The 13,984-nt window shown below is 44.4% G+C and overlaps 1 pseudogene; it reads left to right on the top strand.

Moving 5' to 3' along the window:
* Window positions 1–5,978: 5,978 nt before the first annotated feature.
* On the top strand, window positions 5,979–6,998 carry LOC119289648 (annotated as a pseudogene).
* Window positions 6,999–13,984: the final 6,986 nt, after the last annotated feature.

The raw sequence follows: 13,984 nt of genomic DNA, 5'->3' as shown, positions 1-13,984 counted from the left end.
ACCGGGACTAATGCCCCCTTTAGTCCCGGTTGGTGCCACCAACCGGGACCAAAGGCCTCTTTTCGGCAGCCCAAAGGGCGGGAAGTTGCGGCCTTTAGTCCCGGTTGGTGCCACCAACCGGGACCAATGCCCCCCCTTTAGTCCCGGTTGGTGCCACCAACCGGGACCAAAGGCCCATGTGCTGCCCGCGTCGGGGCCAAAGTTTAGTCCCACCTCGCTAGTTGAGAGGGGCGCGCAGTGGTTTATAAGCCCCACTGCCGCACCCCTCTCGAGCTCCTCTCCATTGCAGGCTTACGGGCCTACTTGCTATTGCTTTGCCTGATGGGCCTTCTGGGCCTACTGCGGGCCTGAATCCTGGCCCAAAGTAGGGATTCAAGTCGTATTCAGGCCGTGTGGGCCCAGTAGGTGGCATTTTTTTTTGTTTTTTTGTTTTCTTTACTTATTGTTGCTATTTTTATTTTTTTCCTGTTTTTTTGTTTTTTTTCTGCATTATTTATTTTCTTTTGTTTTTTGCTTTATTTTTTGATTCTTTTTGCTTTTAGTTTTAGAAAAATTATAAACTTTCTATTAGTGCCATTACTTTTCAAATTTAAAAACACTTTTTTTTGTTTTCTTTCTTGCTTTATTTATTTTATTTTGTTTCTACTTCCAACAAAATACTTATTGTTGTTTTTTTTGTTTTGTTTTCTGCATTATTTATTTTCTTTTGTTTTTTGCTTTATTTTTTAATTCTTTTTGCTTTTAGTTTTAGGAAAATTATAAACTTTCTGTTAGTGCCATTACTTTTAAAATTTGAAAACACTTTTTTTTGTTTTTTTGTTTTCTTTCTTGCTTTATTTATTTTATTTTGTTTCTACTTACAACAAAATACTTATTGTTGCTATTTTTAATTATTACGAGGGCCGAACCATAAGACATTAAAGCATTTCAAATGAACTCTGAAAAAGTTGAAAGTTGGCATGGTATCATAAATTGACTCACACATAGCATGTGCATGTATAAAACGGACAATGGTATCATACTCGTCAGTTACAAAGTTGGCATGGTATCATCATAATAGTTGCGGGAGAAAGTCTTCACTTTTTCTTCGCTTGTGTCATTTGCTTATTGCGCCGTAACCATGGATAATCTTCATCGTTTATCAGCATGTTGGGGTCAGCCTTGACTTTAAAGGGAGGAATTTCATGAAACTTTTCATAATCTTCAGACATGTCTGTCTTGTCCTCCACTCCCACGATGTCCCTTTTTCCTGAAAGAACTATGTGGCGCTTTGGCTCATCGTATGATGTATTCGCTTCCTTATCTTTTCTCTTTCTCGGTCTGGTAGACATGTCCTTCACATAGATAACCTGTGCCACATCATTGGTTAGGACGAATGGTTCATCAATGTACCCAATATTTTTCAGATCCACTGTTGTCATTCCGTACCGTGGGTCAACATGTACCCCGCCTCCTAACAGATTGACCCATTTGCACTTAAACAAAGGGACCTTAAAATCATGTCCGTAGTCAAGTTCCCATATGTCCACTATGTAACCATAATATGTGTCCTTCCCCTCTCGGTTGTTGCATCAAAGCGGACACCGCTGTTTTGGTTGGTGCTCTTTTGATCTTGGTCAATCGTGTAAAATGTATTCCCATTTATCTCGTATCCTTTCCAAATCGTAACAGTCGAAGATGGTCCCCTGGATAACAAGTACAGCTCATCACAAACAGTGTTGTCACCTATGATACGTGCTTCCAACCAACTGCTGAAAGTCCTGATGTGTTCACATGTAATCCAGTCGTCGCACTGCTCCGGGTGTTTGGAGCGCAGACTGTTCTTGTGTTCATCAACATACGGGGTCACCAAGATAGAGTTCGGTAGAACTGTGTAGTGTGCTTGAGACCAAGAATATCCGTCCCTGCATATTATTGAGTCCCTTCCAAGCGTGCCTTTTCCAGTCAGTCTCCCCTCATACCGCGATTTAGGGAGACCTATCTTCTTAAGGCCAGGAATGAAGTCAACACAAAACCCGATTACATCCTCTGTTTGATGGCCCATGGAGATGCTTCCTTCTGGCCTAGCGCGGTTACGGACATATTTCTTTAGGACTCCCATGAACCTCTCAAAGGGGTACATATTGTGTAGAAATGCGGGGCCCAGAATGACAATCTCGTCAACTAGATGAACTAGGACGTGCGTCATGATATTGAAGAAGGATGGTGGGAACACCAGCTCGAAACTGACAAGACATTGCACCACATCACTCCTTAGCCTTGGTATGATTTCTGGATCGATCACCTTCTGAGAGATTGCATTGAGGAATGCACATAGCTTCACAATGCCTAATCGGACGTTTTCCGGTAGAAGCCCCCTCAATGCAACCGGAAGCAGTTGCGTCATAATCACGTGGCAGTCATGAGACTTTAGGTTCTGAAACTTTTTCTCTGCCATATTTATTATTCCTTTTATATTCGACGAGAAGCCAGTCGGGACCTTTATACTAAGCAGGCATTCAAAGAAGATTTCCTTCTCTTCTTTGGTAAGAGCATAGCTGGCAGGACCTTCATACTGCTTTGGAGGCATGCCGTCTTTTTCGTGCAGACGTTGCAGGTCCTCCCGTGCCTCAGCTGTATCTTTTGTCTTCCCATACACGCCCAAGAAGCCTAGCAGGTTCACACAAAGGTTCTTCGTCACGTGCATCACGTCGATCGAAGAGCGGACCTCTAGGTCTTTCCAGTAGGGTAGGTCCCAAAATATAGATTTCTTCTTTCACATGGGTGCGTGTCCCCCAGCGTCACTCGGAACAGCTAGTCCGCCGGGACCCTTTCCAAAGATTACGTGTAAATCATTGACCATAGCAAGTATGTGATCACCGGTACGCATGGCGGGCTTCTTCCGGTGATCTGCCTCGCCTTTGAAATGCTTGCCTTTCTTTTGACATTGATGGTTGGTCGGAAGAAATCGACGATGGCCCAGGTACACATTCTTCCTGCAGCTTGCCAGGTATATACTATGGTGTCAAGTAAACAGTGCGTGCATGCGTGGTATCCCTTATTTGTTTGTCCTGAAAGGTTACTGAGAGCGGGCCAATCGTTGATGGTCACGAACAGCAACGCCTTTAGGTTAAATTCCTCATGTTTGTGCTCATCCCACGTACGTACACCGTTTCCATTCCATAGCTGTAAAAGTTCTTCAACTAATGGCCTTAGGTACACATCAATGTCATTGCCGGGTTTCTTAGGGCCTTGGATGAGAACTGGCATCATAATGAACTTCCGCTTCATGCACATCCAAGGAGGAAGGTTATACATACATAGAGTCACGGGTCAGGTGCTGTGATTGCTGCTCTGCTCCCCGAAAGGATTAATGCCATCCGCACTTAAAGCAAACCATACGTTCCTTGGCTCACTTGCAAACTCATCCCAGTACTTTCTCTCGATTTTTCTCCACTACGACCCGTCAGTGGGTGCTCTCAACTTCCCGTCTTTCTTACGGTCCTCACTGTGCCATCGCATCAACTTGGCATGCTCTTCGTTTCTGAACAGACGTTTCAACCGTGGTATTATAGGAGCATACCACATCACCTTCGCAGGAACCCTCTTCCTGGGGGGCTCGCCGTCAACATCACCAGGGTCATCTCGTCTGATCTTATACCGTAATGCACCACATACCGGGCATGCGTTCAGATCCTTGTACGCACCGCGGAAGAGGATGCAGTCATTAGGGCATGCATGTATCTTCTGCACCTCCAATCCTAGAGAGCATACGACCTTCTTTGCTGCGTATGTACTGTCGGGCAATTCGTTATCCTTTGGAAGCTTCTTCTTCAATATTTTCAGTAGCTTCTCAAATCCTTTGTCAGGCACGGCATTCTCTGCCTTCCACTGCAGCAATTCCAGTACGGTACCGAGCTTTGTGTTGCCATCTTCGCAATTGGGGTACAACCCTTTTTTGTGGTCCTCTAACATGCGATCGAACTTCAGCTTATCCTTTTGACTTTCGCATTGCGTCCTTGCATCGACAATGACCCGACGGAGATCATCATCATCGGGCACATCGTCTGGTTCCTCTTGATCTTCAGCAGCTTCACCCGTTGCAGCATCATCGTGCACATCGTCTGGTTCCTCTTGATCTTCAGTAGCATCACCGTATTCAGGGGGCACATAGTTGTCATCATACTCTTCTTCTTCGCCGTCTTCCATCATAACCCCTATTTCTTCATGCCTCGTCCAAACATTATAGTGTGGCATGAAACCCTTGTAAAGCAGGTGGGTGTGGAGGATTTTCTGGTCAGAGTAAGACTTCGTATTCCCACATATAGGGCATGGACAACACATAAAACCATTCTGCTTGTTTGCCTCAGCCACTTCGAGAAAATCATGCACGCCCTTAATGTACTCGGAGGTGTGTCTTGAACCGTACATCCATTGCCGGTTCATCTGCATGCATTATATATAATTAAGTGTGTCAAAAATCATTACAGAACATCATGAATAGATAATTAAGTGACCAAATTAATAGAAGTTCATCATCACATTAAAACCGAAGTACATACATAGTTCTCATCTAACAACATAAAGCTCTACAGAGCATCTAAATTAATTAAATCATACACTGAAACTATGTAAAATATTTCAATGCGAAAACAAATGCGATCATAATCGCAACCAATGTAACAACTGATCCAACGGCATAATGATACCAAGCCTCGGTATGAATGGCATATTTTCTAATCTTTCTAATCTTCAAGCGCATTGCATCCATCTTGATCTTGTGATCATTGACGACATCCGCAACATGCAACTCCAATATCATCTTCTCCTCCTCAATTTTTCTAATTTTTTCCTTCAACAAATTGTTTTCTTCTTCAACTAAATTTAACCTCTCGACAATAGGGTCGGTTGGAATTTCCGGTTCAACAACCTCCTAGATAAATAAAATATATATCACGTTGGTCGGCATAATTGTCATAAACAATAGATGAACCAATAGTTATGAAAAGATAATATATACCACATCTGAATCATAGACAGGACGAGGGCCGACGGGGGCGGATACCAAAACCATCGCACTATATAAGATGCAATAATAAAAATAAGAAAATTATACAAGTATCTATATAAATATACAAGTAAGTTTTTTTTTCCTTTCAGAAAGAAGATAAGAACAAGAGGCTCACCACGGTGGTGCCGGCGATGAGATCGGCGCGGGCGATCGACGGCGGTGAAGACGGGGACGGGACGTGACGGACCGCTAAACCTAGACAAATATTGAGGAAAATGGAGCTTGGAAAGGAGAAAGCTTAAGTAGTGTGGCTCGGGCATTCCATCGAACACCTCGTGTGCATAGGAGGTGAGCTAGAGCACCACAAAGCGCTCCCCTCGCCGGCCACGAAAAACAAAGCACTGGGAGTGCTCTGCTCGCGGGGTATATATAGGCAATTAATTGGTCCCAGTTGGTGGCTTGAACCGGGACTAAAGGGAAGCCTTTGGTCCCGGTTCAGGCCACCAACCGGGACAAATAGTGGTGGGCCAGGAGCAAGGCACATTGGTCCCGGTTCGTCCCACCAACTGGGACCAAAAGGTCCAGACGAACCGGAACCAATGGCCCACGTGGCCCGGCCGGCCCCCGGGGCTAACGAACCGGGTCCAATGCCTCCATTGGTCCCAGTTCTGGATTGAACCGGGATTAATGGGCTGACCCGGCCTGGACCATTGCCCCCTTTTCTACTAGTATAGCAATCCAGTGCCATGATCAATATATAATTGTAACGCGGTTGATTTGTAACTTTCTACTATTAATGAGAAAAGAAGGTCATTAATTTTTTATTCCCTTTTTTTATTGTGAAGGCTACAAATATTACCACACTTTTGCATCTTTTATATGCTACTAAGCCCCGCAACAACGTGCGGGGTGTCATCTAGTTCATGTTATACGGTGTGCGCTTAAAAAAAACAAGATAAGAAATCAATTCCAACAGCCATCGGAAACACAATACAGCATCCACCTAGAGTCCTAGACGGACCCCACTAGCAATCCAAATCCAGGATACATATGGCTCCTCTGCCCACGCCACAGCCACCACACGTCCACACGGCCATACGGGACGTGAGAAGCGAAGCAGAGCAGAGCAGGGCAGCGAGATGTGGAGCTCCGACTCCGAGCCCGACTATGCAGCCGGCGGCGCCACCGCATCGTCCTCCACCTGCTCATCCAACCCGTCGACACCACCGCTTCCTTGCCCGCCCCAGCCTCCGCCACGCCGCCACAAGAACATTGCGGGTGTGGCCGCGACGTGCAAGAGGGCGGAGGAGGCCGAGGACGTGTGGCACGGGGCTCGGTGGGAGGCGGTGTGGCCACGGCACCCGAAGCCGGTGGTCGTCGCCGCCGAGGAGACGGGCAGCACCGGCGCCGCGTCGTCACCTTGTGGCGGCGACGGCGTGCGCCGCGCGAGGAGCCTCACCGACGAGGACCTGGAGGAGCTCAAGGGGTGCGCAGATCTTGGCTTCGGCTTCAGCTACGACGGGATCCGGAGCTGCGCGGCACCCTCCCCGCCCTCGAGCTCTGCTACTCCATGAGCCAGCGGTTCCTCGACCAGCCCCAGGCGCCGCAGGAGCAAGAGACGGCCGCCACGCCGACGACCTCACCGCCCGTTGCCGACTGGAAGATCTCCAGCCCAGGTGAGAAAAGCAAATCAAACGCCTCCCACCTGCGTGCTCCCTTGCGCTTCGAGTTGTTCTTCATCTTACGTGGTGGTGCCTGGTGGTGGTGGTGTTGCAGGGGATAGCACGGAGGAGGTGAAGGCGCGGCTCAGGTACTGGGCGCAGGCGGTGGCGTGCACCGTCAGGCTCTGCAGCTGAACGAATGAATGAGCAATCACAAGGTTTCAATCGTCCATTGATGCATTGTCCCGATCCATGGTCCCATTGATGCATTGTCACGGTCGAAGTCGATAGGTGGATCCGCTGATCGAAGCATGTTTCCTATGACATTATGAGAGAAGTCGATAGCTTCTCATCTACTATCTAGGTATAGACTCGTGTGATTCAAAATAACGTACCTTGTTATTGGGAGATTGGATGGATAAATAAAATGGGTAACTATTTTTCTCGTAATCATTGCTTTTTGTTTGCGAAAAGATCAAATCTATAATAAAGACTCGAACAATGCATGTGCGTTGTAACGAGATATAAAAATTCTAGTACGTTAGCTTGTGACCTGACAATAATAATGCGATTGTGTAAATAAATGTCCATCTGCTCGTGAACTACGTTATATCTTGATTAGAACTTTGGTAAGTAAATAAAAATGAAATTGGTTCAGAAGGTAAGTAAATTGAGGTGATTGATTATCATATACATTGAAGGTTGGACGAAGAGTTGGTGGGAAGAAAAGTGAAATGAGGACCTTACTTTTTTTTAAAGTAGAGATTCACCGAAAATACAAAACACCTCAAACATAATAAAATTACATCAAGGTCCATGAACCACTGAACGACCATTGTCGCCGCCAGAACGAGCCGCTGAATGCGCTGATGTCGTCACCCCAATTCGGGAGCCGGTCTGACCCAGTCGTTGATAGTCGGGAAGTCTTCGTGCACGTGCCCCCTAAGGACCAGCATCCCGGAGCTGCAATCGTCGTCGTTGAATCCTTGAATCGATATGAAGAATTTGACACCAAATATCGCCGTTGTGTACGAACGGCGAGAAATCCTAACCTCGTCGCCTCAAGGAGCTGGCAGAAATCTACGCCGAAGCTTCGTCTAATCCATCCCAATGGATGAACTTGGGGAGGATCGGAGCCCGAAATACTGACTTGAGAAGAAGCGTTGCCATCCGTCCAAACACTGTAACTGTAAGAACTAAAGCCCTACCTATCTACTAGCGGGAGACTGGGCATCAGAAATCCCCTTCCCTTCACCGGCCACCGGAGCGGCAGGCGGAGGGGAGACGAATCTGCGGGCTCAGTGGTGAAGATCGAGGGGAGGAAGGCTTTCCCTAGTCGCCTTGCGAAAGGGGAAACAAAAAAAAAATCTTGTAATCACTGCTAATAGATGCTTGCTTCATTTTTTTTAGAGCAAATACAATAAACTTATGTATGCATGCTATAGAGTTAAAATATTTTTTCTGACATGAAGGGGAGAGAAGAGAAGAGAGAAGAGGAGCCGCCTATTGAATAAGAGCCACACTATTAGGAAAAGGCCTACTAGTGGCGCACCACATAGGAGTGCGCCATTGGTAGCAATTTTTAAAAAAAAATCAGATTTTTTTTAATTCTTTCTTAATCTCAGGTCACTATGGCTTAATCTCAGATCAATATGCTTGATCTCAGGTCAAATCACACTCTGTGGCCAAACTTTCCGGAAGGTCACCTATCCTCACACTACTCCAGCCCGAACACGCTTAACGTCGCAGTTCTATCGAACCCCAGCACCACCACACTTCACAGGCACTTGTTGATATATCTATCATATCAATCCTATTAAACCTTATTGATGTCTAGGACTTTGTTCATGTTCATGAGTATGATAAAATTTTGGAAAAATATTTCAAACTTCCCGGTCATATTACGTATCATATTTTGAAAAAAAAATCCAACTTTTTTTCATTTTTTTTCCTGTTACTAGTGGCGCTCCTAGCAAACGGTGTGCCACTAGTAAGTTTGAAATTTTTTCCATTTTTTCCCTCTAGATCTTAAAAGCCCCGTAATTTTTTTCTGTTAGGTTTTTGGGAATTTTGAAAATGTTTAACGGGGTTCCCCCATTTAAATTCGGATGTAACTTTTCGAGTAGATGATTTTTCATATAAAAAACTTTTTAATCTGAGGTCGTATGCAAAAGTTATGCCCATTTTACAAATTCCAGAGAGATTTTGCAAATAAAGTCAAAATCCATATTTGTAAATTTTCCCAACAAGTAGACCACATATCACATGGGAAACTTATTTTCTTTTATTTTTTTGACATTTCCATCATTTTCTTTTTTTTAAAACTGAAAAGGCGGTCGGGGGTGCATTCGGTGGAATTTTTTGGCCAAGTTAGTAATGGCGCACCGTGGGTGTGATGCGCCATTACTAGTTAACTAGTAATGGCGCACCACACCCACGGTGCGCCATTATTAGTTTTGAAAAAAAATTAAAAAAAATGAAAAAAACTTAGTAATGGCGCACCAGTAACTAGTAATGGCGCACTGTCCACTGGTGCGCCATTACTAACAAAAAAAATTTATTTACTTTTTTCAAAACTACTAATATCGCACGGTGGGCGTGGTGCGCCATGACTATGTCAACTAGTAATGGCGCACTATCCCACGGTGCGCCATTAGTAACAATTTTATTATTATTATTATTTTCAAAACTACTAATGGCGCACCACACACCAAGTGCATCATTAGTAATATAGCAATGGTGCACCACATATATGATGCGCCATTAGTGTCCATATTATCTATAGCCTTTTTCCTAGTAGTGCCAGCTGCAGCACGTGCTCCTGCGTACTTTGTGAAAGTAAGAAGTGAGACATGCATTAATAAAGTAGCATATTTTTATATCTAAATATTATATGTGCTGGCTCTAAGTTTGGCTATAGATAACATGACAACACCTTATAGCCCCATCAGCTGGCGGTACTATTAACATGCTCTTAGTGTGCAGTGCAATCATCACTCATCAGTGCTAAATCTTTATGGGTTTCTTCAGTCTTTCTTGTGCAGGTTGCTATCAACTCGACTCTTTCTGAAAGAAACCCATCCCATTCAGGGCCAAAGCAAAGAAGAGAGAACAGTATCAAATCTCCCTCCATAAATACTAGTGATCTAAATGCTTTTGTATTTTAAATCACTATTCTAGTGATGTCAATGCTCTTATATTTTTTTTTTACAGAGGAGTACATGTATTTCTAGGTTTATTTCAAAGATTCCATGCCAGGTCAAAAACCGCACTTTCATGAGCAGTTTCTGCCAGGCACATGAACCGTGAGAAGCACACTTTTGTTTAACCACAAACACACGAGATTGTGCATCTTTTCTTGTGCATGCCGCTCCATTAATTAATAAATAAACAAACTAACTAACTGTTCCACTCTCAGGGGGCGTTTGGTTTAGGGACTTTGAGACTAGAAAAAGTCCCTAAAAAGTCCCTAGGAACCAAACGGAAGGGACTTTTTCTACAGGGACTAGAAAAATACTCTACTAGAGAGTCTTTTTTGATTAGTCCCTGGGACTAGAAAAAGTCCTAGGACTTCTGAACCAAACACCCCTCAGAACATAATTGCCGGTTGATTGACACACAATTACTAGTAACACAAATCGGCAGTTTACATTCATTGTTAGACGGCCCAATTAATGGGATGAATGATAATCAAAAGAAGAGCCGGAAAATAAAGACACATCTGCATGCACCCGATCTTCACCTGATCCGGCCGCGTAATAAGGAGAGAAAAAGAAGAAATTGCTCAAAAAAAAAAAGGAGAGAAAAAGAAGAAAGAAAAAAAAACCTGAGCTGGATTTATTCGGGGAGACGGCAGTTTCATCGGTTTGTAAATACTGTGCGTGCAGTTTTACCGGTACGACTCCGCACATGCACGGGATCGATCTGTGTCTCTCTTGTTCGGAGACCCATCGTCGTCATTCATCAGTGCCGGCTGTGCCTGCTCCTCATCACTGTCTTCTTCTTGTTGTTATTGTTTAGGAAACCCAATGCTCAGCAGTTCTTTGTTTAAGCTCACATTTTTTTCTTTTTTTTAGAAAAGAGGACTCCCCGACCTCTGCATCAGAACGATGTATACGGTCACATTAATAGATAAATAAAGAGGTTTAACAAGGTCTTATAGTTTGAAAACAAAATAACGGCAAGCTCATAAAGAGCCACAACGCCAAAAATAAAAGGCCCAAAAACCACAACCGGCTGGCATAACAAAGATAGATAAACTAATCATTTATCCTATTACATGACCGTCATCCAAACCGGTTAAAGATATCCCGCGCTACCATCTCCCACCGGACAGATCCAGTAACCAAACGCTCCCTGGCCTCCGTCGAAGTGAGTAATGACCACATACGGATCAATGCAGTAGCTCGAAATAAAATCTGCAAAAAATGAATATTTGTTGTTCTGTTAAAAGCCAAATCATTTCTGCAGTTCCAAATTACCCACAACAAAGCACATACTCCTACGCGAATGTGTGTTTAAGCTCACACTTAGCAGAGTACTGTACTTAACTGGGTAGAACAGAAAAGTAAATAGGACACTTGTCCCTCTCGCCATGCCACGCAACTAGTGAGCTTTTGTCGAGTAGAGTCTGCATCGAGATTCTCTGAACTAAGCCAGGTGACAGAGGATCTGCGCCCGAAAACAATGGACACTCACATGACCGCTGACAGCAACTCTAGTGGAGTCGCCGTATGAGGCCAATCAGCATAATAATCGTAGACATAGTGATTCGGAGAAAGATTCAATCACAGTGGTCAAGGACAAAGCTAGAAAAACAGGTTTGATGGAGTATGTATATGACAGTCCATTTATCCTTCTATAAATGTTAGTGATTACTATATATAAATTAATGGAGTTTACTGTAAATCTCTACTTTTTATTTTATTCTATCTATCTATCTATATCTATCTATCTATATATCTATATCTATATATACTATCTAAAAGAAACGGCGTGTTCCGACTCCCGTCTTACGTTTCGTCCGACCTCTTCGTCACCCCCGACGTACGCTCCCCTCCCCCTCTTCCGATTTTTCACCTCCACCAACTTTAAAACCGGAAGGTCTTCCTCCCGCAGCATAGTTTCCTCCAAATCAAACGTAGATCACGGGAAAACCCACGCATGCACGACTCTCGTGGGATCCCTACGCTAATATCTCTCGATCCCTTCCATCTATACCTCCTAAAATCTCTCTCGATCCCTTCCATCTATACCTCCAAAAATCTCTGTCAGTACTGGCAAATATACATCCAATCAGTCATGCTTTCCATTGGGCTTCCAATTGTATAAAACCCGACGCACAATCGCTCCATGTGATCTGACCTGAAAAGCTTCGGGATGGCCCCGTGCACAATCGCTCATGTGCTCTATTGTTACCTGGCGGCTATTGCGCGGGACCTCGCCATCCATCATGATCAATGCATCCCCTCCGCCGTGTTTTGCGATCTCGCCCCAACCTCCGTCTACCGTGCCATCCAATATCCTCCGTGCCCATCTGCCATTCCACCCGTTCGCCGTGATCTTCCTCCATTGACCGATAGAATTGGCACCAGGCGAGCATCAGTCACCGCACGGGGAGCCCGGCAGCTCGTGGCAGACTCGACCATGGTGAGACCTGACCATTGACGCCCCGAAGGCCGAGACGTTGCAGTAGAAGAAGAAGAAGGTGCATCGGACTGACGCGGTGGTGTGCATCGCCCACGACGAACACGCCTCTGAGCAGATTGAGCCGGGCGATGTCGCGCTGACAACTAGCATGGCCAGCACCAAGAGGTACTGGTGCAAGAACATCCACACCACGTACAGGTATATGCTAGAAGAATAATATGACCTGAAGCATGTCATAGCAGCTCCATGATGCTCTTATGTTGGTGCAAATCTTCCAGATCTCGCCGGATGAGAAGGCAGTTATTTTCACGCCCAGGTGTTAATGGATTTAGCCGCTCCATCCTTGATGATTCTTTTGTTGCTTTGTCGATTATTATTTTACCCATGAATACCTGATGTATCAGTTAACTGGTTTGCGATATCTCCCTGCAATGTGTGAGATAATATCAAATATTTGTGCAACTTTGTTTTGTCATGATGTATCGACAAATTTCTGTCTTAACCTACAAGTTGCTAAAAATGACAGCAGAAAATAACAGAATTCTACCCAACTGGCAATCGACAGAACCCCGATCATCAATCTTGTGTATGTGTGCGTGCGTGTTGAAGGAAATATGCCCTAGAGGCAATAATAAAGTTATTATTTATTTCCTTATATCATGATAAATGTTTATTATTCATGCTAGAATTGTATTAACCGGAAACATAATACATGTGTGAATACATAGACAAACATATAGTCACTAGTATGCCTCTACTTGACTAGCTCATTAATCAAAGATGGTTATGTTTTCTAACCATAGACATGTGTTGTCATTTGATTAATGGGATCACATCATTAGGAGAATGATGTGATTGACATGACCCATTCCGTTAGCCTAGCACCTGATCATTTAGTATGTTGCTATTGCTTTCTTCATGACTTATACATGTTCCTGTAACTATGAGATTATGCAACTCCCGTTTGCCGGAGGAACACTTTGGGTGCTACCAAACGTCACAACGTAACTGGGTGATTATAAAGGAGTACTACAAGTGTCTCCGAAGGTACATGTTGGGTTGGCGTATTTCGAGATTAGGTTTTGTCACTCCGATTGTCGGAGACGTATCTCTGGGCCCTCTCGGTAATGCACATCACTATAAGCCTTGCAAGCAATGTAGCTAATGAGTTAGTTACGAAATGATGCATTATGTAATGAGTAAAGAGACTTGCCGGTAGCGAGATTGAACTAGGTATTGGATACCGACGATCGAATCTCGGGCAAGTAACATACCGATGACAAAGGAAACAAAGTATGTTGTTATGCGGTTTGACCGATAAAGATCTTCGTAGAATATGTAGGAGCCAATATGGGCATCCAGGTTCCGCTATTGGTTATTGACCAAGAATAGTTCTAGGTCATGTCTACATAGTTCTCGAACCCGTAGGGTCCGCACGCTTAAGGTTTCGATGACAGTTATATTATGAGTTTATGAGTTTTGATGTACCGAACGAGTTCGGAGTCCCGGATGAGATCGGGGACATGACGAGGAGTCTCGAAATGGTCGAGACGTAAAGATCGATATATTGGACGACTATATTTGGAGTTCGGAAAGGTTCCGAGTGATTCGGGTATTTATCGGAGTACCGGAGAGTTACGGGAATTCGCCGGGGAGAAGTTTTGGGCCTTATTGGGCCATACGG

This window comes from Triticum dicoccoides, chromosome 4A (genome assembly GCF_002162155.2).
Source record: "Triticum dicoccoides isolate Atlit2015 ecotype Zavitan chromosome 4A, WEW_v2.0, whole genome shotgun sequence".
In the NCBI taxonomy this organism is placed as follows: domain Eukaryota; kingdom Viridiplantae; phylum Streptophyta; class Magnoliopsida; order Poales; family Poaceae; genus Triticum; species Triticum dicoccoides.
The sequence above is the reverse complement of the archived record's forward strand: the minus strand, read 5'-3'. Positions and strand labels throughout refer to the sequence as shown.